The 26,701-nt window shown below is 45.4% G+C and overlaps 1 long non-coding RNA gene across 1 annotated transcript; it reads left to right on the top strand.

Moving 5' to 3' along the window:
* LOC126990315 (uncharacterized) lies at positions 1-26,701 on the top strand. The gene is made up of 3 exons (XR_007744202.1): positions 1-253; positions 8,393-8,494; positions 26,346-26,701. It is a non-coding gene; the product is annotated as an uncharacterized LOC126990315 (long non-coding RNA).

The raw sequence follows: 26,701 nt of genomic DNA, 5'->3' as shown, positions 1-26,701 counted from the left end.
ATGTGTAAACAAGTCTGGTTTTGAAGTCAACAGTATCTAATGTCACCTGAAAATGTCTGAACAAGAACAAGCGTGTGCTGCATGGTGGTGGTGGTCGTCATGGAAGCAGAGATGCGAAGATTCAACCGTTTACAGATTCCACATGGCAGAAGGTGCAGACTATTCCATGGAGTCGACTGAAATATGGAGGCACTTCAAAGTATTGCGACGTAGCTGCATCTCTGCCTCCGGAACTAAACAGCTCTCGCCCTGGGTACGTACCACAAGCATTGCCATAGTTGTTCGATCCCTGGCTCTTAGTGGTGATCATTAATGGAAGGTGAGGAGGAGTTGTCTTGTCTTTCTCTTCTTCCATGTTTTGCGTTTTTTTCTCTTCCTCTCCTCACTTTCATGTTCTTTGTGGATTTTTTTTGCTATCTACTTTTTTCTCTTTCCTCTTTCTTTTCCTTTTTCTTTCTTGTGTATTTTCGTCTCTTTGTCTATTCCTTTTCTTCACGTTCTAGTATTTTCTCTTTCTTTCTTTCTATCCTTTTCTTCCTTTCTTCACTCGTGTCCTGTGTAAACACTTGATTTTCTATTCTTTTTATATATGTTTATTATTTTGTTTGATTGTTCATGTTTTATTCGCCTCAAATTTGCATGTGAATTGAGTGTAATGAAAGAGTAATAAGAGTGTGTGTGTGTGTGTGTGTGTGTGTGTGTGTGTGTGTGTGTGTGTGTGTGTGTGTGTGTGTGATCAGTATCCATGACGTAGAGAGACCCTTGTTTTTTTTTCTTTTCTTCCTTGTTTGGTCTCGCAATGTTTTCTGCTTCCTGTTTTTATATATACACTTTTTCCCTCTCTTCTCCATCCTGGCTTCAGTTTGGGATCAACGACACCGTGTTTCTTATCTTTTTCCCCTCTGCTCGTATACATATTTATTTTTCTCCTTTTTTCTCCTTTTTTCTCCTTTTATTAATCTTTGTGAGTCGCTTCCTGTTGTGTTTTCTAGTCGATGGTTTGGCGGAAGCGTGGGAGACGACATAGACGAGGAGGAGGAAGATGAGGAGGAGGAGGAGGAGGAGCGAAAGGAAAAGGAGGAGGAGGAGGAGTTTTTTCTTCTCTTTTATGGAGGGGCGTGACAGATTAACGAGGGACTGAGTTTACCTCCGAGAAAAAAGAAAATCATATTTCTTATTATGGTGTGAGGGAGGAAGATAAGGAGAAGGAGCAGGGTAGGGAGGAGGAAGGAGGAGTGGAGGGAGGAGGAGGAGGACTAGAAGGGTTGTGTACGGAAGCGAAGAGGAATGGGAGACAAGGGAATGGAAAGGAGGAAAGAGAAGGAGGGGGGGGAAAAAGGAGGAGGACTAGTATGGGGTATATAGAAGAGGAATGAGAAGACAAGGAGAGGAACGAAGGGGTTAGGGGGAAGGGGGGCTGTTGGCTAGGATACTTGAGGGGTGCGGGAGGTGAAGGGCGGATGGGTTAGTGATATATGATGTTTACGGTAAAGAAATTATATAAGGGAAACGGAAGCCGCCCCTTTGTTTGCCATTGTGTGTTTAATGATCCTAATAATAATAATGATAATGATGATGATAATGATGATGACGAGAGAGTTAATATTTATAATTCGAGCAGAAAATCACGTATATATAATGAATCATGAGACCTAGAAAAATGAATGGAAAGTAAGGAAAAGAAAGGATAAAGAAAGAAGTGGGGAAAGAAAAGGAAGAAGAAGGATGAGAAAAGGAATGAGGGGAAAGGAAGGAAGATGGAGAAAAAAATGAACATTAAAAGTAAGGAATAAGGAAAAATGAACGAAAATTGAGTAAAGAAGGAAAGAGAAGGAAAGCAGTGAGGAATAAAAGCTGAATAGAGATGAGAAGGGGAAGGAGAAGAAAGGAAAGAGGATGGAGGAAAAAAATAAACATAAAAAGTAAGAAATGAGCAAAAATGAACGAAAACTGAGAAAAGAAGGAAAAGGAAAGCAGTGAGAAAAACACGAGGAATAGAGATGAGAAGAGGAAGGAGAGGAAAGAAGATGGAGGAAAAAATAAACATAAAAAGTGAGGAATAAGCAAAAATGAACGAAAATTGAGAAAAAGAAGAAGGAAAGCAGTGAGAAAAAACGAGGAAAAGAGATGAGAAGAGGAAGGTGATGAAAGAAGATGGAGAAAAATAAACATAAAAAGTGAGGAATAAGCAAAATGAACGAAAATTGAGAAAAGAAGAAGGAAAGCAGTGAGAAAAAACGAGGAATAGAGGTGAGAAGAGGAAGGAGAATAAAGGAAAGAAGATGGAGGAATAAAATAAACATAAAAAGTGAGGAATAAGGAAGAATGAACGGAAATTGAGAAAATGAAGGAGAAGGAAAGCAGTGAGAAAAAACGAGGAAAAGAGATGAGAAGAGGAAGGAGAGGAAAGGAAGGAAGATGGAGGAATAAAATAAACATAAAAAGTGAGGAATAAGGAAAAATGAACAAAATTTGAGAAAAAAAAAAAACGTGAGGAAAAAACGAGGAATAGAGATGAGAAAAGGAGAGGAATAAAAGATGAAAAAAAGTATCCATAAAAAGTAAGGAATAAGGAAACACAGTTGATTCTTTAATGGCCTCTTTCTACGTTATTCACTTCCTCTATATTTTTTTTTTTACTTCTTTTTGCTCCTTCTGGCCGCTAGTTTTTTTGTGTTTTTTTTTGTAATTCCGTCCAGCGAGATGACAAACGAGCAATGTATAATGTATAAGCTTTCTCGTCTTTTTTGTATAGTTTTTTGTTTCTTTTTATTTTCGTCTTTCTCTCTGAATGTTTTTTTGGGCCATTGGATTTATCTGATATTTCCGCATTAGTCTTTTTTCCGCTCAAAATAATCTTATTCTTTCTCTTCTTTTTCATTTTTACACACACACACACACACACACACACACACACACACACACACACACACACACACACACACACACACACACACACACACACTGCTCTCACATTCTGTTCTTTCAATTTTGTCATTTTTCACATATTCGTTCTTTCTTTCATGTTGCAGCGACTTCCCTTTCCTTTTATTTATTCCTCATTCTGTTTTCTTATTTTTCTCTCCATTCATAAAAGCTGTTTCCTCTTCTTACCTAAACACTTTTCTTTGATCATTTTATTTCCTCGCTCCATTATCCTTTTTTCTCAGCCTTCATAACTATTTTCTACCTTTCCTGCTAAGTATCCTCTACAGTACTTCTTTGATTTTCTTCTCCAACTTTCCTTCCTCTCTTACTATCCTTCTTTCAGTAATTCAGTTTCGTACTCTAAGGCTTTCCCACATTACCCATGCCACATACAGATCCCTCGGTAGTATACTTGTAGCTGTGTCTGTGTCTCTCGCTGTCTAGTGTTATCTACTGCGAAAGAAGAGGCGACGCATAGACCAGTAGACCCTTCGTAGTCAGTACCGCTACTACGAAAAACTTTGCGCTATAGAGTTACCGTCAACCGCATCGCATTTAGTGTCCTTACAACAAAGATTAATGTTCTTGTATATCGTCAACCGCTTCCCTACGCCCTTACAACGGAGAATCCTGCCCTTAAGGTATCGTTTCCAAGAAGTTTTAGTGTACGGTGAAATTCTTCGTCCTTCATTCTTTGTCGGGAAAAATGCGGCACGGAAGAAAACGAAGTCGACGGATACTGTTTCGTTTTACTTCGGTGCAAGGAGAGAGGGATGACGTGTGTGTGTGTGTGTGTGTGTGTGTGTGTGTTACGAGGCTAATGCAGAATTAAAATTAAAACCGGAAATAGTTCTCGCCCTATTTTCATGAGTTCTCCCTTTTTACCGCCTCCTCCTCCTCCTGCTCCTCCTGCAACATCACCTAAACCTCCTCCTCCTCCTCCTCCTCGTGTCTCCGTCCCCACGCCGCTAAATCATTACCTGGGAGTCTGCAGGTGTCGCGCACGGCCTTAACACCTGGGGAGCCAAATAGCGTCCTAATTAAGCAATCAATTCCCTGCCTTAAAGGTGTATGAGGCCACTAATTGAACTTGAAGGTGTTGGCGCTGCTGGGGAACACTACTGCGGCGGGAGCTGTCTGGGTGCGCGGCGTGAGGGGGGGAGGTGAGAAGGTGGAAGGGGAAGGGAACGGTAGATGGGGACGACTCTAACGGGGATGATGGCAACGGTGAGGAAGAGGAAGGCGAGAAAGAGGATTGGCATGGGAAGGGTGATGGGGGGAGGGAGGGGGGGCAACTGTAGCGGAAGATACAGTCGATGTGAGAAAGAGGAATGAGTGAAGGAGGAAGAAGTAGAAGGGAAGATGATAGAGGTGGGAAAAAGGAAGGAGAGAAGGGAGGGGAAGGGGAGAAGAGGATGAGAGTGAGAAAGATGCTGGCAGGTAGGATAGCAGAGGTATGAAAGGGAGGAGGATAGGAGGGACAAGAGGAAGGTTGAGGGTGAGGTTGGCAGGGTGAATGAGGGGAAGGGGGAGAGAACGAGAGTGTAATGACAGAGTAGGCGGCAGGGGTGAAGAGATGAAGGGCCCTGTGTGTTTGTTTGTCACTGGTGCTTGCAGAGGTGTTCTCTCTCTCTCTCTCTCTCTCTCTCTCTCTCTCTCTCTCTCTCTCTCTCTCTCTCTCTCTCTCTCTCTCTCTCTCTCATTTTGGTTCGTTATCGAGAGAGAGAGAGAGAGAGAGAGAGAGAGAGAGAGAGAGAGAGAGAGAGAGAGAGAGAGAGAGAGAGAGAGAGAGAGAGAGAGAGACACACTCTTGCCTAGTTCTTTGTATCTTTACGTTCTCACCAATCGAACGCGCAATAAACGTCTGATAAATTAAGACTACCACTTACTGCGCCGAAGATTAGCCACCAATAAGGTCCTGGAGAGAGAGAGAGAGAGAGAGAGAGAGAGAGAGAGAGAGAGAGAGAGAGCCTGACCGCGTTATCAACAAGGACAACATCATCCCGTCACGTCTCATTGTCACTCTCTCTCTCTCTCTCTCACCTCGTTTTGACGCCTTATTCGGGCAGGATGTTTTTCTTTTATCTTTCTGTAGGTCTTTTTTTTGCCTAGTGTTTGTTGGTTATATATGGGAATGAGAGAGAGAGAGAGAGAGAGAGAGAGAGAGAGAGAGAGAGAGAGAGAGAGAGAGAGAGAGAGAGAGAGAGAGAGAGAGAGAGAGAGAGAGAGAGAGAGAGAGAGAGAGAGAGAGAGAGAGAGAGAGAGAGAGAGAGAGAGAGAGAGCATTAAGATATATACTGGTTGATACTTTACAATTAGTGGGGCATTACCTCATTATATACTTCCCCTAATGAATACCAGGTTATGTTCTTAATTACTAACTTACTAACTAATTACCTACTACTAACTCACTACCTGCCTATTGCTACCTTCTAACTTACTAGCTGATCCATAGACGAAAGGTGACGTGTATTACTTTAAGCACAGGTGTATATGCCTTTATAAACACACTTAAGTTATTCTCTCAGGTCTAAATTTCAAGGCAAGTAGCAGCTAGATTGCCTCATTAACTCACAAAAGGTAAACACATTCAAGGTAAAGATTTGATGATGTGTTTATAGCAGAGAGAACAATTAGATCATTTAAATATCTCTAGGAGTTTATTGTGTTGTTTAGGCCGGTAAGCAGAACCAGTTTAACGTTTTGTAGATATGTCCTGTGGTCTATATTTGCTTCTTAATGTTGTGTTTATTGCCAGGAGCGCGATTAGGTATCTTTAAACATCTCCAGCAGAGAGTGGTAATATTGCGGTTAGTCAGGCAGAAGTAGTTTTATGTTGCTTTAAAGAGATGTCATTTGGTCTAGACTCGCCCCATAATAAAACAAAAATGGCCTCAGAACGGCTAAAGATATCCCAGAGACTTTCCTTCTTTTGTATGTTCAAGGGTTTCTTTGCATCTTGCTAGGCGAAGGTTGGTCAGTCTCAAGGTCTGATCAAATCTATTAAATGAAAGGCCACACGCATCTCGAAGCGCTACTATCTTATGTTGAACCTTAGAACCTGACGAAAGGGTTGTGATGCTTTGCCTAGTGTGGGAGATTGTGGGGGAGTGCCGCTTCATGTTGTGGGTGACTGATAAATAGATTTTTGGTAAAACGTTGTAGAGAAAGCATATTTTTTTTGTTGTGGGAGGTTGGAGAGGTTGAGAAAGATGGTATTCCGTTCTGGGAGGTGGGAATGATAAAGAGAAAATCATCATTAAAGGTTGTATGAGTGATTGCGAAAGGGGTTGTTAAGTGATTAATATAGAAAGACAGCATAATTTTTGGGTTACATGAGGGTTCAGAAAAGATATTGTGCTGTTGTATGAGGTTGAAGGGGTTGAGAAAGACGTCATTAGGGGTTGAATAATAAGCCAGTGGGTATTAGGATGGGTCGTAAGGTGATTGGGGTGTGGACGAGAGCGTGGGTGAGGATGGGTGAGGAGGATGTGTGAGGGAGGGTATCACGGGTGGATGAGTGGATGTGAGTCGTGATCCTACCTACAAAGGACGCCGAAGGACCATTTAGGGATCAGACTAAGGGCGTAGGGAGCTTAGAGGAGGAACGGAAGTTAGGGGCCATGAAGGAGGAGGACGAGGGGGAGGAGGAGGAGGAGGAGGAGGAGGAGGAGGAGGGGGTGCTTAAGGGGGGACAGTAACGAGTTAAAATTCCATAAGTATCTGAATCTTTTCGAGGGGAATCCTAAAGAGTACTAAATCCTAGGTTCTCAAGCGTCCCTGGTCCTGGAATCCTTTAGAGAGTTCCTTATCCTCCTGACCCTTGGATTCCTAAGTGTCCCGCGTCCCAAGGATCTCCCGCCGCCCGTATCCTTCGTCCCTCGCTGTCTCCTTCGCCTCATCCATCTTATCAGCACGAATTCCTCCTCTCCTCCAACTCTCTTTCTCTTCTCTCTCGCTCTTTCGCATTTTCTTTCTCTCTATCTATGCATTTATTTTTTTCGACATCGGTTTTCTCATCTTTATTTCACATCGTCAGTCCTCTATTCCTTCTTTCCCTTTCTATACGTTGTCTCCTTTCTTTATCCTTCGTTCTTTTCCTTTCACTTCCTCGTTCTGTCACTATCCCATCTCTTCCCTCCCTCTCCCTCCCTCACTCCCTGTACCCCCGTCGTCTGTGGGTCCCTGGGCGGCCATAACACCGTAGCCTGAGCCTTGTTGGGGAGCCTCGCGTTGACTCAGTAAAATAAACGTTTCCAGAGGTCAACACGGGGGCGGGCGGCCAGGCGAGGCTCCCCGAATGCAGGTACTGAGTCAACACGGTCAGGGCACAATCCCGCTGGGCCGAAGAAGGGGTTGGAGTATGGGGTTGGAAGGTAGGCATAGGAGAAGAGTGAAAGAATAAGAGCAAGGGGAGAAGGGAAGTGGAAGGGGGTGAAGAAAGAGTAAGGAAGAGTGGTTTTGGAGGGAGTAGAAGGGGAGGGAAGAGAAAAGCCGCAAGGGAGACATATGAGAGGGCTGAAGGAATAGGAGCAAGGAAAAATGAAAGTGGAAGAGAGTGAATCATGAGGTTTAAGTATGTAGGGTAAAAGAGGTGGAGAATAGGACAAGAAAGAGTGGATACAGAAGGCGTAGAAATAGAAGAGAAGCAACAGCTGGTGTATTAGTTTTCATAAAGGGAGGCTGAGCAAGGGAGGGAGGCAGGGAGGGAGATGAGGGATGAAAGGAGGTAAGTTAAGGGGTCAAGGGAGGAGAAAGACTTAGGGGATAATGCAAGGCAGGAAGGATGTGGAGAAGCCAAGAAGGAAGGAAGTTGGAAAGTCTAAAACAACAAATTTAGCAGACGCGTTAGTCTTCATAACAAGGGAAAAAGAGAGAGCGAGCAAGGGAGGCGGGGGGAGACGAGAGATAAGAAAGGGGGAACGGAGAAAGGACGTGGAGGAGAGAAGGAGAAAGGGTCGTAGAAGGGGCAGGAGAAGGTTGAAGGGGCAGGAGGTCAGTTGGAGAGCTGTCTTTCATAAGGAAGTGTTTGAAAAGGCATTATTGTTTCTGGAAAATGAGACGAGTTCTGTGTGGCAAGGAAAAGGTCGTCATTATTTTTTTCCTGCCGCTGCTTTCCTAATTATCGTCTTTTTGCACTTATTTATTTTTTCCCGTTTAGTTTGTGTTGAAATATTGAAGTTTTCTGCTAGTGGTTTTTATTTATTTATTTATTTATCAGTATATTTTTTTCACTGTAGTTTGGGTTGCGTTGTTTAAGTTTTCTCTAATAGTTCTGAATCGTATTTTATTGCCAGTTATTCCTATATTTTTTTGTTTTAGTCAATGTTGAAATATAAGTTTTCTGAAAGTGGTCCTGAATCGTATATTTTATCATTTATTTATATATTTTCAGTCTAGTTTGTGTGTAAATATCTAAGTTCGCTGCACGTCGTTCTGAACCATATTTTCTCTTCTTTTCCAGAGGAGCGAAGAAGCGCAAAAGAGAGGGAAAAAAGATCAGTCGGTCGGCGTGCTGGTCGGTCGGTAGTGGGCGTCCGCGGGGTCAGTCGGCATGGCGTGGCTGGTGAGTTTAAGCAAATATTCTTCCTCCCTGTGCTTGTAGGTCCGCCGCGGGTTCCTTCGTGTTTATCCCAATATACATAATGTTGAATCATGTACGGACGGGCGGACGGACTGACGGGGAGCTGCTGTACGTGTGTGTGTGTGTGTATGTGTGTGTGTGTGTGTGTGTGGAGGCGAGAGATGAGGTGGTTGCTTTGGGATATGTTAAGTAGCGCCTCTTCGTCCATTGCTGAGCGGATGTGCGAAGAGTGAATGCAAATTGGTCCGCGTGTGTTTTTGCTTTATCCTGTGTTTACTGTTTTGCGTTCTCGGCGGCGGTATTCAAATGAGGGCGAGGAAAAAACAAATACATATGAGGGAAAGTGTTTGTGTTTGGCTTGAGAGGGGGAGGGAGGGAGGGAGAGGGGAGGCAGGGAGGGGGAAAGGGGAAGGTAGTGAGGGAGGGAGTGGAAGGCAAGGAGAGAGGGGTCTGAATGAAAGGAAGGAAGGACAGTAGCTGAATTAGGGTGCAACAGGGAGGAGTCGGTGTGAGGCAGGCTCCTAAAACTTTGGGTGAGGTGAGGTGAGAGGAGGCTGGAAGTGAGGCCTTGAGGAGGAGCCGAGTGAGGCCGGGAGAGGGGGTAATGTGAGGGGTGAGGTAGGTACATGATTATAAGAATGAGGTGAGGCAGAATAAAGGAAATATGAGGGAGGCCTGAAGGTGAAAATTAGATATAGAGTGGATATTTTTTTATGAGAGACGGATCGAAGGCTACAAAGGAAAACAGGGAAAGATGCAAAAAATAAAAGGGACATCTTCCTCCGCCCCTTCCTCTTCCTTGTCTTCCTTTTCTTCGTCTTCACATTCGTTGTCATCTTTCTTTTTCGCCTACCCCTCTCATGGTGGTAGTGGGAGTGGTGGTAGTGATGGTGGTGGTGGTGGTGGTGATGAGTTGGCGTATGTTGCAGTCTATTGTTGGTTATTATTTGTTGTTGTCATACGAGGAAGTGATAGACTTATATGTGATTTTCTGTGTGTGTTTGTGTGAGTGTGTGTGTGTGTGTGTGTGTGTGTGTGTGTGTGTGTGTGTGTGTGTGTGTGTGTGTGTGATTAAAATATATGAAGCAGGAGAAAAAGTGAGCATTTAACACTAGAAAGAACAGTGGCAGCTACGACAGCAGCAATATCAATAACAAAAATAACAACAACACTCACACTCGACCTTGGCCTCAGAATCGCGACGCTTAACTCAAGGTCACGCAATCTCACATCACGTCACAACATCCTTTTCTCCTTCCCTCCAACCTACCCTCCCTCCCTCCCTCCCTCCCTCCTTCACCTCGCCATCACCCTTCCCTCCCCACCCTCACCCTTACCCTTACCCTCCTTCACCCCCACCCTCACACTTCCCTCCCCTTCCTCTCCTTTACCCTCATGCACCCTGGGCCTGAAGAAACACATCAGGACACACCAATATATACATGGCATCACAGGATCGGCTCGTAAGTTCGTGACGCCCAATGACACATTCTCACATGTACGTCGACGACCTTTGAAATCAAGCTCCTCGGCCGCCCCACAGCCGAGAGCGGGGCGGGGAGGAGTCAGGCGGAGGTGCGGGGGAGGGCCACTACCGGCTCTCTCCCACAGTTCCCTTGTGACCCGCGGCCTGTTTGGGAGCGTGGACGCGTGTGGTCTAACCGAGCACGCGCCGCCGCCTCCGGGACCTCGCGTGCGCTCCTCCTCTGCCTCCTGTGTGTGGGTACCCGCTGTGCGCTCTCTCCTTCCCCGGTGCCTCTTTGCTGCATAATTGTCCTCGCTGACGCTGTGATACTCTGGACGCGTGCACTTGATGTCCGGTGGCAGCTGTTCCTCTGCGCTGGTGTGTGGGTCTCGTTGTGTTGCGGATGTGTGGTAGTGTGTTTGTGTGGTTGCCGTGGTGGTGGTGTGTGTAAGGGATGGTGAGGATACTGTTTGTGTGGGAGTGTGTGTGTTTGTGCTCGTGATGGTGTGTGTGTAGGAGATGGTGAGGGTAATCTTTAGAGCAGGGTGAGAGGAAGAGTACTGTTGAAATTGAAAAAATGAGGATAGTGTTGGTTGTGGTAGTGATGATGGTGGTGGTTGTGTGCTAGTGTGTCTATGGTGGTAGGAATGGTGTATTGAGGGGAATGGTGATGGTACTGTTTAGGTGAGAGTGAGAGAAAGGGTACTGGTGAACCTGAGATTGGTGTTGTTAATGGTAAAGGGAGATAAAAAAGAAGAGGCTGGTGATGGTTGCGAGGGTAAAAGTGTGGATTTGGAGGTTGTGGTGTTTGCGATCGTTGTTTGGGTTATAGCGGTGATAAAATTGTTGCATAAACCGCGCCACAACGATGACGTAACCCCAACACATGGCTCGAGACGTGATATAACGAAATACACCAAGGTCTGCTAAAAGAAACGGCGGAGAATTGATCCATATATTTTTAACGTCAGAAAAGCATCACTCATAAAGATTCGCGTAAGACCACAAATCCAAGCGTCTGTACTTTTTGTTTTATTATTAATGTTAACGTTTGTTTTATGACACCTCAAATACGATTCACGGTACTCTTGCTCGACGAAGAAGAAGAAGAAGAAGAGGGAAATAAAAAATGTCGCACGAGGAAAACAATTAAAACAAAAACAGACTCAAAATTAAAGAGATATAAAAACAAGCTTAATAATCACGATTTTTCGCAATGGAAGGGAATAAAAAAAAGTTGACGAGAAAGACAAGTCCAGACCCGTGAGCCACTGACCCTCTCTCTCTCTCTCTCTCTCTCTCTCTCTCTCTCTCTAATGCCCCATGAGTGTCTTACTATCATCGTGTCCCTTCTCCCACCACTGACCTTCCCATCACTTAGTCTCCCTCATTCTCCCTCGCATATATCCCTTCCTATCACTACCATCATCAGCAGCAGTAGTAGAAGCCTCCCTCGCACCCTGTCCCTTCTCTTCTGACCCTCATTATCAGCCCGTCACCTTCCCCTCGCATCCCTCCTGACCGCAGCATCCACACACAGCATCTTGTCAGATCATCTTAAGCTCTCGATCATATTCTCGCTATCGGCATCTGTGGCGTGACACCTTTCTTTTTTATCTCCCTCTCTCCCTCCTCCTCTTTTGTCTCCTTCTCCTTGCCTAGTTCTGCAGGGTGTCGTTTTCTAGTTGTGTGTGTGTGTGTGTGTGTGTGTGTGTGTGTGTGTGTGTGTGTGTGTGTGTGTGTGTGTGTGCCCATGCAAGGCGAGGGAGATAAAGGGTTGGAGATAGGGGCGGAACATGGCAGTAAGGCTCTCCATGTGATCACCTCCCGACCACAGTAATTAGGCAACAGTCAGTGAGTCAGACGGTGGCATGGGCGGCGCGGGGGCGGTGCGGGTGGGGGGTGAGGGCAGGAAGAAGAGACCACCAGAACACCCACCTCCTCTCCTTCTTTTCCTCCCTTCTCCTCTTCCTTTTCCTCTTCCTCCTCTGACAACTGACCCACTTCGCGTCTCTCCCCGTCAGTAGTTAATGCTCTAAGGTGATTGTTTTGTCCCTTCGTCTGTGGTTGTTGTGTTATCTGTTTGTCTGTTTGTCTGTCTGTGCTTACCTGTCTATCTAGCTGTATGCGTGTCTTCTGTCTCTTTCACTCCCTTCTGCTACTACTACTACTACTACTACTACTACTACTACTACTACTACTACTATACTCCTTCTCAAAGCAAGCATGTGGCGGCTAAAATAAAAGAGAAAAATAATGACAAGTTCCGGGAAAATAAATAAATTCTGCAGTAACAATTTTTCGACCTCCTTCTTCTTCCTCCTCCTCTTCTTCTTCCTCCTCCTCTTCCTCCGATTGCTGTTGTGGCTTGTCGGCTTCCTTTGTGTGACTTTCTTGTTGTTGTTGTTTTTTTCTTTCTTCTGCGAGGAGGAGGAAGAAGAGGAAGAGGAAGAAGAAGCCGAAGAAAATTAACCACATAAGAAGAAAATGATACGATACGGGTGTCAAGATTTTGCGGAGGTGGTGGTGGGTGGTGGTGGTGGGTGGTGGTGAAGGTGGTGGCGGCGGTGGAGGGAGTTAGTAGTAGTGGAGATGATGATAGTGATGGTGAGGCTGTTTTAGTGGTGGTGATAGTGCAGGCGGAGGTGGAGGTGTGGTGCCGGTGAGGTATTGTTATTGTTGTTGGTGGTGGTGGTGGTGATTTTTCAAGTGGTGGCGGTGGTGGTGGTGGTGGTATAAGAGTGTTTAAGGAAATAACAACTGTGATAGGTACTGGTCTATAGCAGTAATGGGAGAAGTTATTTAGTATAGCCACCGTTGCCAGATTGGTGTCCACTGAGTCTCCTATTTACCAGCTTCTGACACTTAACTATCCCCAAAACACATCTGAAATTAACTTTTGTAATGCTAACTATAAATTAATCTCGCTTTTGTGGCCCAGGAGAGAGTTTTTAGGTTGGAAATTGATATATACAAGAAGCTGGGTAGGGGAGTCTGGCACCATTGAGTATAGCACATAGTTCAAGTTAAAAGTTATGGAGAGAAAGTGAAGTAAGTGGAATTCAAGAAAGAAGAAAAACTATTAGAAGCTGCCGTTATAAGCTGATATTTCACTCGATAACAACTACCATGTTTTGCAGTAAAGAGAGCAGCTCAAGGGCAAAACGATAAAGAAAAACCAAGAACGAAGGTGACTTAGTAGGTAGTAGTAAGTCTGATGTTGGTAGTGTTATTCCGTGAGATGATTGATAGAAGATGAACCAACGTGCTGACTCCTGCGAGGGTCAGCACGTGGCGGGGTGGCGGTGATTACAGCGACAATGGCCTCGGTGACCAGCAATGAGGAACACAATCAGGATAGCAACAACAACATTATCAGGCGCAGCAGGTCTCAGTAAACGCGGCACCGACTCAGCACAGTAGCAAATCAGTCTCCTCATTGTCTTTTTTTCATCAATTTCTCTTATTCTTTTTCTTTTTCTTCGCTTTTGCTTCTTAATGCTGAATCATTCTACTTTTATTTCTTAATCCTTGAAGTTTGATTATAATGCTCGCTGGCTCTAGTTTACTCCTCCTTAATACTCTCTTTGTACTTTCTCTTTAATGCTAAACACGCTAAGCCTCTCACATAAATATATATTCTCCTCGCTCTGAAACTCTCTTTATATTCTGAGTATTTTCCTCTATTTTTTTTTTCTCTATTCCAAGTCTCGGCCAAGCTCTCCCATCATCTTGTTCATGGATTTACGAAACACGTGTGTGATGTTTATTCTCGAGACCTGTCAGTTAGCTTTGTTTTAAGACGTCATCCGTTTAGTCCCTTATCGACGTTTGTGATTGGCGCAGAGAAAAAGCAAACGTGTAAATCCTTTGAACCCAATCATCTCTTCGCTATACAAGACGCGCCATCAGATAGTTCCTAGAGGCAACACCGAAGCAAACACAAGATCACACATATCGTGGTTCATTCTTCTATCATATTATTACAGAAGATCGTAAACCGTATTAAACAAAAGAACATCGTAAACACAAGATCATGCCGATGGTGTTTTATTCGTCTATATGTAACAAAAGCGACTGTGTTTTGTTTTTGTTATTATTCGTTTTGTTGATAATGGTGTTATGTTGAGCTTTCTGTGAATAACGTTTATTTTTTTTATCTTACTCTCTTTCATCCTAGTAATGCGTCACTCAATAAACAAACAAAAAAAAAGGTAGTTTGTGCGTTTATAATTTTAAAGTATCTTTCTCTCTCGCTCGCTCACTCACACTCTTTTTCCGCTTCATTTTACTTGTTGATTTGCGGCATGAAAAAAAAAAAAGAGCATCGTGGCGTGCGGCTTAACATGTGGCAACCCTCATCGCGTTTATCCTTATGTAGAGGCGAAGTGAGCATTCCTGCGTCGCCTAATTCTGGTGCACACCCTTCTTCTTGCCTGTGTGTGTGTGTGTGTGTGTGTGTGTGTGTGTGTGTGTCTCTCTCTCTCTCTCTCTCTCTCTCTCTCTCTCTCTCTCTCTCTCTCTTACATTATTGGTTCGTCTTTCACAGTTGAGAGAGAGAGAGAGAGAGAGAGAGAGAGAGAGAGAGAGAGAGAGAGAGAGAGAGAGAGAGAGAGAGAGAGAGAGAGAGAGAGAGAGAGAGAGAGAAAAGAGAAAAAGACAGTCCAGCCCTGGGAACATCTGCGTGGGCGCGCGCGGGAACCAGAGACTTGGTCAACACGTAAGGCACAGAAGTCAGGCGGAAGAGAAGACAGGGAAAGGGAAGGGCCGGGAAGGGAAAGGCAGGGCAGGGAAGGGCTTGACGCGGGCTGCCTCGAAGAACGGGTTTCCGAAGTGTTGTTGTGACTCCACCCAGCGCGGCGGTGTCTCTGTTGGTGGTGGCTAGTGGTGGAGGGGTGGGGGGCGGGTCGAGATCGTGGGGGGCAAGGTGGTCGTCATCCCTTTGGTGGTGGTTGGTCAAATGCAAAACTACCACATGGACTACTCCCACTCCTCTCGTAACTTACCTGTCTCATCCACCAAGCTCATCCACCTGCCTCATCCATTAGTAGATAAATCGTATAGGTTAAGCAGCTCCAGTATAGTTATCCCTCTGGTGTTAGATGATATAGTGCCATACTAACTCATAAACTCCTCCCTCTCTATGTCTCATCTAACCGCCTCTCCCACGAGCCTCATCCACCTGCTTCATCCATTAGTAGATAAATCGTATAGGTTAAGCAGCTCCAGTATAGTTATCCCTCTGGTGTTAGATGATATAGTGCCATACTAACTCATAAACTCCTCCCTCTCTTTGCCTCATCCACCAGCCTCATCCACCAGCCTCATCCATCTGCTTCATCCATTAGTAGATAAATCGTATAGGTTAAGCAGCTCCAGTATAGTTATCCCTCTGGTGTTAGATGATATAGTGCCATACTAACTCATAAACTCCTCCCTCTCTTTGCCTCATCCACCAGCCTCATCCACCAGCCTCATCCATCTGCTTCATCCATTAGTAGATAAATCGTATAGGTTAAGCAGCTCCAGTATAGTCATCCCTCTGGTGTTAGATGATATAGTGCCATACTAACTCATAAACTCCTCCCTCTCTATGTCTCATCTAACCGCCTCTCCCACGAGCCTCACCCATTGCTAGATAATTCGTACAGGTTAGTCATTTCTAGCATAGTCACCCTCTGGCGGTAGATGGTCAGGTGCCCTACTCTACCACGTGGGCACCGCCTTTCCGAGCCCTCACCTGCCTCGCCCACCTGCCTCACTCAGTCCTCAGTGCCCGCCGCGGCCAGCCTGGGACCTTTACTCGCTGCCAGCCTCGCCGCAGCATCCGTGGAGGGGAAGGAGGGTGATCGAGGAGACTGAGGGTTTATAATCTGCTCTAATTATGGTGATTATGTTTGTTTCTTCGCCTCAGTGAGCTCGGTGGCTTCCCGTCTAGGCGAAAGCTGTCAGTGTGCGTGAGTGTAAGCTGAAATAGTGAGTGAACTCCCTCCCACGTGGATTACTGCAGAAGGAGAAGGAGGAGGAGGAGGAGGAGACTGAAGGAAGGAAGGGAGCAGGGAAGGAGTGTATGGAGGAGAAAGAGGAGGAGGTTTGTGAGCTGTGATTGTTTGGGTAACGCGAGAAGCTGTAGTGACGGCGGAGGCGGCGAGCGAGTGTTGTGTTGTGTTTTTGCGCCCGCCTCCCACACGCTCGCGAACAGCTGGTGGTGGTGAGGTTGACGATGGTGAGGACACGGAGCACATGAAAACGAGGGCGAAGAGAAACCGTGGCTAGAAAAGTAACAATCTGCTCTTGTGTGTGTGTTACTACTACTACTACTACTACTACTACTACTACTACTACTACTACTACTACTACTACTACTACTACTACTACTACTGCTACTACTGTTGTTTCTACTTCCCCTTAAGGGCGCCCTATGTTGAATCGTAAATCAAGGCGTAAGAGTAAGCTAACGTGGTGTAACTAATCACTTTTCTCTCTCTCTCTCTCTCTCTCTCTTCTCTCTCTCTCACGACAGAGAGAGAGAGAGAGAGAGAGAGAGAGAGAGAGAGAGAGAGAGAGAGAGAGAGAGAGAGAGAGAGAGAGTGTGTGTGCCCATTTGCATAGCCACCTTCTATTCGCTGCCTCTACAGACACACACACAAGGGCAAGGGGCTAAGGGGGGGGGGGGGATGGGGTCCTTGGTGCTCTCTTCTCTCCTTTTGTTGCCTCCACCTGCTGAAGAATTTTTTGGTCACCCCTTAATTTTTTTCTCCCATCTTTTTTATCTTTCTCCTTATTTTCTTCTTTCATCCTTTATTTTTTTCTCAGTCCCCTTATTTTTTTAGTCACCCCTCTTAAGTATTTTTTTCCTCTCACCCTTATCTTTTTGGTCACCCCCCTTGATTATTTTCTTGGTCACCCCTTAATTTTTTTCTCCCATTTTTTTTCTTTATTCTTATTTTCTTCTGTCATCCCTTATTTTTTTCTCACTACTCTTATTTTTTTAGTCGCCCCCTTAAGTATTTTTTTCCTCTCATCCCTATCTTTTTGGTCACCCCGTTTAATTATATTTTTTTCCTCTCACCCCTTATCTTTTTGGTCACCCCCCTTTAATTTTTTTTCGAGTTAATCTACCTGGGTACCTGATTATCGCCTCTCACCTCACGTTCACACCTTCTCACCTGCACGCTCACTAATTAACAGATATACTTTCACTTTTCTCATATTTTCTTTTGTTTTTAGATAGTTTGTCTTGATTAAAAAAGGTAATTGGATTGAATAGAAATAGACTGAAGATATGTAGTGAAAGTGAAGGTGTTTTGTTTCTGCTTTGTTTTTTATTGTTTTTGTTGTTTTGGGGTGAAAAAAAAGGTTGTTGCTGTTGTTTGTTTTGGGTTTCTTGTGGGTGACTTTGTTTTGCTCTCTCTCTATCTGTCTTTCTCTCTATCTCTTTCTCTCATTTTACCAATACATTATACAAAAAAACAAGGTAGCTCACCCCACACTTTGTTTCACCTTCACAAGCACACCTGTTCTCTCTCCCTCCTCGTTACCTGCCCGCCTCATTGAACCTCACACTCACATATCCTCTCTACACAGCTGTCCACAATATGGCTCGTTTTTTCTTATCACGCCCAATCCTGCTTTTTTTTCTCGCACCTTTACCTGTTCTCCTTTCGCCCCCGCCTGTCCACCTGTCCACGTGTCCCTCTCTGTTGTGTTGATTATTAGGGCGATACACCTGCTCCTTTCTGTAGCTCGCCTGTCACCTGTATCTCAGTTCTTTACCTTTTCGAGGAGGTGATGTTTGGTATCTGTTGTGTTCTCTTTCGCTTTTCTCTTTCATCTCCATTTTTACAGCTTTTTTTTTCCTTTTATCGTTGACTTAATTACTCTCTTTTTCTTGTATTTTTAGCGCCTTTGTTTCTTTTTTTTCTTATTTTCTTTCTTTCTTTTTATAATTGCCAGAACGTTCAAAACTTTTTAGGGATGAATATAATAAAGAATTGACAGAAAGAGTGAAGAAATAAGAAAGTTAGCTACGTGTGTGTGTGTGTGTGTGTGTGTGTGTGTGTGTGTGTGTGGTGACGGAGAGCAAGTTACCTACAAGGGCATCGTGGCAGCTAACAGATGAGGAACAGCATCCGAACCGCCTATACGAGCTGCGTGATGCTTCTTCTGCGTGTGTGTGTGTGTGTGTGTGTGTGTGTGTGTGTGTGTGTGATGGAGTAGGAGTGAACTGTAATGTGTTTGTCTTGTAGAGTGGCTCGGAATGGATGCTGAGGAGAGAGAGAGTGAGAGAGAGAGAGAGAGAGAGAGAGAGAGAGAGAGAGAGAGAGAGAGAGAGAGAGAGAGAGAGAGAGAGAGAGAGAGAGAGAGAGAGAGAGAGAATGCTATTGGGTAGGACTTCATACCATCAACTTTAGACGGAGATAAATTTGTCCTCCTCCTCCTCCTCCTCCTCCTCCTCTTGGCTTTTCTACCTTTCCACGTGTCATAAGATAATATCAACACACACACACACACACACACACACACACACACACACACACACACACACACACACACACACACACCTTTGACCATAGCCGCCGCCACCTGCAGGAATACAACCCCACTCTATTATCCTTTTATTCCACAAGAACAGTTTTTTTATTGTTTCTAAAGGTGCTTAGAGGCGCCATCTTTAAAGTCATTGGCGATAAAAATGAACTTGAGGCTCCATTAACATGCTCCTCAGACGCGTCCCAAACGTGTCCTTCATTCGTCTTGTCGGAAAGGGAATGCAATCGAGATGGTTTGTTTCGTTGAATATTCCGCCTTGTTAGTTTTCATTTATTTATCTCTTTCTCTTTCTCGTTTTCTCTCCTGTCTTCCAGCTCGTTCTCTCTCTCTCTTCCTCCTTATCTCTCTATCCCTTTCTCCCTCCTGCATTGATTTTCTACTATTTATTTTTCTTTCATTCTATCTTTCGTCTTTATCATTGTCTACCGCTTGCTATATTAATTCTTTCTCTGTTTTCACTCTTTCTTTTTCTCCCCACTTTCTTTTCTATTCATTCTTACCTGCCTTCTTTCTTTTCTACCTTCATTTCTTCCCTTCATTGTTTCTTCCATGACTCCTTTACTTCTTTCCTTCCTCCGTTCCTTCCTTCCACCCTTCTTAATTTCCTTTCTCTCATATTTTCTTTCTTTCCTTCCTTTTTTCTTCCCTCTTTTCTTTCATATCCTTTCCCTGCTGAATTTTTGGGTCTCACGGTATTGTCTTCATCCTCCTTTCCTCTCTCCCCCTTACCTATCTTCCTCCTCCTCCTTCGTCTCCTCGTCCACCTCCTCCTCATCCTCCTCCTCCTCCCGTCGCGGCTAATTGGGGGGAGGGCGATAAGGATGCAAATTCGTTATCATAAAACAGCGTTGCGTCACCCCTTTGCCGACTACACGACTTTGGTTACGTTTGACCGTGTTGCAAGAGTGTGTTGTTTTCATGTTATGTTTTGTTTTACTTTGTTTTTCTTATATTTTTTTTCTATTTTTGTGTTGTATTTTTTTGAAGGGGGGGATGTGATGTTTTTTGCTGTTTTTTCCTCATTTTATTGTTTCTTCATTTCTTCCTTTATTTCGTTCATATCTTTCTTTCTTTCCTTATTTCATCCCTTTATAATTCTTCCCTCTCTATTTTTTTTTTTTTGAGGGAGAGATGTTTTATTTGCTGTTCTTTTTCTCCTCTTTTTTCTTCTTTCTCTCCTTCCTCTTGTTGTTCTTTCTTTTTTTATCTTCCTCTCCTTTTTTTTTTTCCTTGTTGTTTATTTTCTTTAACAATGATCGGTGGTCACTTTCCTCCTTCTCGTCTTTCTCTCCTTCCTTCCTGTACCTGTTTTTGTTCCTGCTTGATCTATGTTTTATTTTTTTATCCTTGTGTTGTTTGTCTCATTTTTCCTTGTATTGTTTTGTTTGTTTAAATTTTCACGAACACCTACTTTTTTTTTTTTGGTATTCCTTTTTCCTTCTCCGGCTGTTTGTTGTTTTGTCTCACCTTTCTCTTTTTTCTCAACTCATATTTTTTTTGTTATTTTGCTTCTTACTCTGCTCCTCTCTTTCTCTTTTTTCTACTTAATTTTTTTTTCTTGTCATCAATGTTCTTTTCATCATCTTTCTCTTCCTCATCTTCGCTTTCTTTCCCTCGCTCTTTATCCATATTTTCTATTTTGTTTTAAACCTTTTTTGAGACCTTTCACTGTTAGCTACTTTTATCTTCTCATTTTCTTTCTTTTCTCTTTGGCATTCTCTTTTACATAACTTGCAATCGCGTGTTTCAAATTTACTTCGCATTTTTCTCATTCCTCTCCCATTCATTTTCTCCCCTCTTTACTTCCCTTCTTCCTCGTCCTTCATCACACATGGCGCCCCCACCCTTTACTTTCCCTCCATTCCCTCCCTCTGCACACCCATTTCTTATCCTTACCCCCTATCCCCCCTCTACGATGCACCTAACCTTCCTTTCCCATCTTCCCTTTCCTAGCCACCACCCTATCCCATATACTCCGCCCTATCTTCTTACCTACCTTCCCTTTTTCATTCGTCCCTGTCCTTCCTCATTCCTTATCATCCTTTTTTTACCCTTCTTCATCTTTCCCTTCTCCCTTACCTTCGTCTTTCTCAATCCCTCCTCATTTATCTTTTTATCCATCTTACCTTCTTACCTCCATCCTTCTATTTCTCTTTCTCCTATGTATTCACCTCCTCCTCTTAGTTTGCCTCCATTTCTATTCCTTTTCATCTACCTGCCTTCCTACCTCACCTGCTTTTATATATCCGTTCCTCTCCTCTTTCCTCTCTCCTTTTTCTTTTTCATCGTCTTTATCTACCCTCTCATTCCTCCTCTCTCCCTCCTTCATCCCTCTCTTCATCCCTTTCCCTTCTTCCTCACCTCCCTTCTTCTATCTTTCTCTCTCCTCTCTCTTATCTACCTGTATTTCCTTACCGTCAATACCTACCAGCTCATCTCTCCTCTCTACCTCCAGCATCCTTCCCTCCATCGTCCCTCTCTCTCCCTCCAGCATCCATCCCTCACTTCTCCCCTCCCCGGCCTCACCATATAAACCAACACACACACACACACACACACACACACACACACACACACACACACACACACACACACACACACACACACACACACACACGCAGCGGCTGGTAATGTTTGAGTGGTCCCCGGAGAGAACGTTGTGTTAGCTCTGTGTTTGGGCCCCGAAGTGACGGTCCTCCAGCAAGGGTCAGTGCTCAGCGGTGGGCTGGAGTGCCTCTGGGTCGTGGCGCCGCGGCTGTCTTCCCTCCTGTTTGTCTATACGCCCTTCCCCCACCCCTAGACCCTCAGCTCCCGTCCCAATCTCCTCATCCCCCCCACGTGTTTCCTCAGCAGCCTCCTGACGCTGTGATAAATCGAGGCTTCCCGTTCCTCCGCAAAGACGAGGGTTACATCTTCGGGGAATATTATTTAGCCAGCGAAGTCGTTAGGTTGTTTGCGGGACCTTGGAGAGGGTCAAGAGGTGGAGGAGAGAATGAAGAAGAGGAGGGATGGAGGAAGAGTGATTGGGGAGAGTCAGCGTACTGTTTAATATTGGAACTCGAGCCTCTAGTCCTTGTCCTCAGTGTTTTCCTCGTATTGAGAAGACAAGATGCGTGAGAAAGAAGGAGGAAGAGGAGAGCTGGAGGAATGGAGGAAGAGTGACTGGAGAGACTGCATACTGTTTAATATTAGTATACTCGAGCCTCTAGTACGTGTCCTTAGTGTTTTCCTCGTATTGGGAAGACAAGATGTGAGATGTCTTAGCTAGGAGAAGGAGGAGGAAGAAGAGGAGAGGAGGAGGGATGGAAGAAGAGTGATTGCGTACTGTTTAATATTGGTACTCGAACCTTCACTCCTTGTCCCAGTGTTTTCCTCGCATTGAGAAGACAAGATGCAAGATTAACCCCAACGTTTAACCCGCGCCGCCCAGTGCAGAGAGAGGCCAAAACGTTGTGCCAAGCCATGGTAAATGTTTTCGACGTTTACTAATGATAGCGGTGAAGTGCGTTAAGATAGTGAGAGGAGAAGAATCTGTTAGGTGAGGAGAGTTAATAAGAAGAAATGTATTATAGCGAACATAAGGCTTTAGAATCTCTCGTACTGGTTAAAAGAAGTAAAATAAAAAAAAAATCCATTATCTTCATGCGTGTGAGAAGACTAGACCGTTTTTTGTTGCTGTAATTGCACAGAATGAGAAAAGAATGTTAGGGTTGTTAAAAAAAAAAACTATAAAACAAATTGATGCCACCTGAGTCCATCTTACAGGTAAACATACGGGCATCTTCATCAATACGGGGAATCAGTCACTTCTTTGATCATATTAACGTAAACCGCTTAAAACACATTCCGGCCAACAGGTGTGCGGCGCCGAGAAGACCTGTGCCGCCCCTTAAACAGGTGTGGGGGCAGGGCGCGGCCACGTGTTGCCCGGTAGGTGAGGGGGGCGAGGGCGGGAGGAGAGGGGGGGAGGGCGCGGCCGCCGATCAACCCCACCTCACGACTCTTGCCACACCTCACCTCACCTCCCATACCTTCCCTTTGCCCCTCGTCCTCTGCCCTGTTCTGCTGTTCCGTTCTTTCAATTCATCCCTTCTACAGCCTCTCATATCCGTACTAACCTCTATTACTCTCTCTACCCTTAATCAGTTACACCCATCTATCTATCTATCCATCCATCCATACATACATACATTTATACATACAATCGATCATAAGAACGTAGAGTCTGCAAGGGGCCGGTACAAGCATACATGCATACATACATACATACATACATACATACATACACACTTGCACACACATTCCTGTATTTGCCTTTTTCGTTCACCGATGATCAGTGTGAATAAATGTTACCAGTTCCCGATGATGAGACGGAATCTTCTCGGTGTGTGTCCATCAAACAATGACGTAAATGCCTTTTGGAGCGACGCAAAGTTGTCGACTCAGCGTCTCCGGGCAACAGGTGTGTGTGTGTGTGTGTGTGTGTGTAGGCCGCGAGTTCCTCAGTTTTTCACCTCAGACAGTTATTTTGTTTTTACTTGCGAAACCGTTACCAGAGAGAGACGGAATACGAACAGTGAAATAGGTAAATGAGGTTAGACAGTGCAGTTCCTCAGTTTTCAACTCAGAGGCCATGATTTAGTTTTTATCTGCTAAACGATAACCAGAGAAAGACAGATTAAAGAAGACAAGGAAATACGTAGATGGGGTTTGACGGGATGGTTGTAAAATTCACACTACGTTGTTTTTATTGCCCTTGAGCTGTTTCCCTCGCTGTACAAAAAAAAAAAAAAAAAGACTGACGAGGCGTGTAGGAGTGCAAAACTATACCTCCACGATGACTTATTACCGACCACTACACTCATAACTCCCGCCCGTGTGCCCCGCCTAACACACACACACACACACACACACACAAAGTTGCTGCCCCAAAGAAACCACGTTGTATCGGTGGCTGGCGACGCTTGGCACTCACATCTACGCAGTACTGACGCCGCGCCGGTACTGTGCGTCGGGGCCAGGGAGACAGAGCTCGCCTTCTGCCCGCGTGTGTAATGAAGAAACGCAAAGAATGATCAGCTTTGTGTTTGCGGTGTTTGCCAATGGCTGGTCTGCTGCTGCGGCGTGTGGGGGGATGGGTTGGGTTGAGGGGGGTGGGGGCACAATGGGGAGCTTCTGGCGAGGCTGTTACGTGTGTGCGTGGCGGCGCTTCACACACACACACACACACACACACACACACACACGAGATCACATCAGCACTGCATGGTGTCTTGAGATAATATGTATATTTAGATGGTGTGGGCTGATTATGAAGTGAAGTATCGTCTGCGTAGCGAGTCGTCACGTATTAATATTGTCGTTGACGCCAAGTATTGTTCACTGATATTTTAGCGTTTAGTTTTCTATCGCCTCTCGGGTCTTCTATGTATGTGTTATTTTTTGTTCTTCCCTTCATCTCCTTCCTCGCCAAGGGCCGAGTGATTCACGAGCTCACACACGCACCGAAACAGTTGAGACGCGGTTTGAACCAGTGAGCAATTACCCAATAATCAGACGAGCTGTTCACCCACTCCTTCACTTTCATGCACACTTTTGACTATATATAACAGGGGGAGAGTAGATGTGGTTTATCGTGTAAGGGTACTTAGGTGTATTTGCGTCGGAATGGGAAGGAAAATTGAGGTGAATCACTCTTGTCTTGGTGTGCGGCGCGGATCAGTCTATCTTCCGCCTGGCTCCGCGCACCTTCATGACTCACGTGACCGGGGTAGCCAAGGTGTGCTGCATGTCATAAGTCATTATCTTTGTTTTATCATTACCTTCATAACTTTTTCGCAATGGGAAAAGAAGAAATAGCAAGGGAGGGAGGAATGGAAATGAGCCTTGGATAACGGATGTGTAACCTGATGACGGCAAACACTCTGCTGCTCAAGTCAATAATGGATCTGCATCAGCGGGGCCGCGGGTCAAGGGTGACGGAGGCAAACTTTTACGCGCATAAACCTCGTTATCTCCCCGCCAAGGCCAGGCCGTTGTGGGGTGATAAAGAGACACTGTTCAGGACTCTTCATGCCGTCACTCATTATTACTTGTTGATAAAAAAAGGAAGAAATAGTGGATGAAAGCACATGAAGAGGTTACGTCACGTTGCCTCACGACTTGCCCCCCCCCCCTCCATCTGCCTCTCCCTCCCTTCCCCACCCCCCTGACGCTCTCCGGCACGCCCCCATCTCCCGTGGTCCTTCTCGGAGCTCTGGCGGTGCGAGTCATCAGTCAGTACCCCACATCAAGGTGCCGAGGCCGGGGCGCGCGGCGTGGCTATGGGTAAGCATGCTACTGACGCTGCGTGGGGTGCCCGGAGGGGATGCAGGGCAGGGCGGCGCGGCGGCAGGACCCCCGACACCAGATAGCATGGCAGGAGGCTTGACCCTTCGCCCGGTGAATCACTTAGCGAGGGAAGAGGCGCGCTAGTTTCACCACCACGACAGATGTGTATGATCTTAACTGCTCACTCGTTTAAGCCGGCTTGTCTCGCTTTGCTACAGGGCTGTCCGTGTGTGTGTGTCAGTGTGTTCGTGCGTGCATCGGTAGCAGCCTGGGATCGTGTTTACAAGGGTTCGCGGAGTCCACTTAAGATAAAGGGATTAACTAGCAACAGGTGGGTCGCCGCAGAGCTTGTGGAATGTTGGCTGTGTGTCGGATTAAAGCGATGAAGCCAGGTTGATGGACAAGCTCACAGGGTCGCGGCGGGAGAGGGAGGGAGGGAGGGAGACGACAGACAGACAGAGGTTGTCCTTGATCACTCAGTCACTTGATCATTCACTTTTTGTCGTTGTGTATCTTGTATCAGCATAATGGCAAAGCAGGTCAGATGGGAAACTCATGTCGTCAGTATCTTGCTATATATAGATCCTGGCGTGCTTCATACAGAAGGGAAAAACCGGCAGGATGTTAAGGTTTGGAGGATGCGTGAATCAAGCCAACAGAGTTATATACTAGAGGGTTCAACTCCAGTCTCTCGCCACGGTGAGAGGTGAAGCCACTGCTCATGCCTTTAACTCTGTGGTCGGCCGCCATAGGGTGACGGATTGGCGACCTTCCCATGATTCCACATGTTTACACTTAACCACTATTAGCTAGCCACCATTATGATATTTTGGAAAACTGAGCCGATCATCGTGTTGATGCGATATTGCTGCATATCATGATCACAGGTTTATTGCACTTAGGTGTACCTACAATAAAATAATGAGAAAAAAATTATGGTAGTGCATAAACATTTTTGTTCACCTTTTTGGATTCAACTCCTTGTCATTCATATACTTTTTATTGCATTAAATTTTCGTTTACAGTTTCAAATTCAGCACATTTTTCCGATTCAGATGGCATATGACATGTACCAATGTAACAATAATCAGTGGGTAGAAAATGGACAAGAAAATAACAAGTCTATCTGACAGAGGATCGCCGAGGCGCTAGTAACCTGATAATAGCAGTAGCAGACATAACTATGTGATATTAAAATTCTCTGTCTCGCCATCCGTCACCCTAAGATGGCCGCCAGTTGCTTCAAAATCCAGGCTCTGGGAACCCTCTATGTATACAACTCTGTGGTCAAACCTCGTCCTGTAGTACTCCCCATAGAGTAGATGACCTCTTTTGGAGAGAGAGAGAGAGAGAGAGAGAGAGAGAGAGAGAGAGAGAGAGAGAGAGAGAGAGAGAGAGAGAGAGAGAGAGAGAGAGAGAGAGAGAGAGACATACATATTTACATACATACATACACGCACCACTAAACTTATTTTCCACTTTCAGAACCGTCTGCGTCAGCTCGGGCTCTTGAGGAACATGAAAACCACGCTGCGCCCCGCCTCCCCTTCCGCCCCCCACCGCAATACCCTTTCCGCCGCCCCCTTACTCCGCCTCGCTGACGGGGGCGGGTCGAGCTGAAAGAAAACGAGACTCCGGCGTCGCTCGTGCATGTGTGGTGCCGGGGACGGGAGGAGGCGAGGGCCGGACGTCCAGACAGACAGGCCGGCGTGGTGATGTGTGTTGGTGTCGCCGCGGCGGTGTAGTGATGATCAAGTGTCCTGTGTGTTGGTAGAGGCCGGGAGTCTGTCCTCAGCATGGCGGGGCGTCGCGCTGCCCTTCCCCTCGCCTCCCGCCTCCTG

This window comes from Eriocheir sinensis, unplaced genomic scaffold (assembly GCF_024679095.1).
Source record: "Eriocheir sinensis breed Jianghai 21 unplaced genomic scaffold, ASM2467909v1 Scaffold1541, whole genome shotgun sequence".
In the NCBI taxonomy this organism is placed as follows: Eukaryota; Metazoa; Arthropoda; class Malacostraca; order Decapoda; family Varunidae; genus Eriocheir; species Eriocheir sinensis.
The sequence above is the reverse complement of the archived record's forward strand: the minus strand, read 5'-3'. Positions and strand labels throughout refer to the sequence as shown.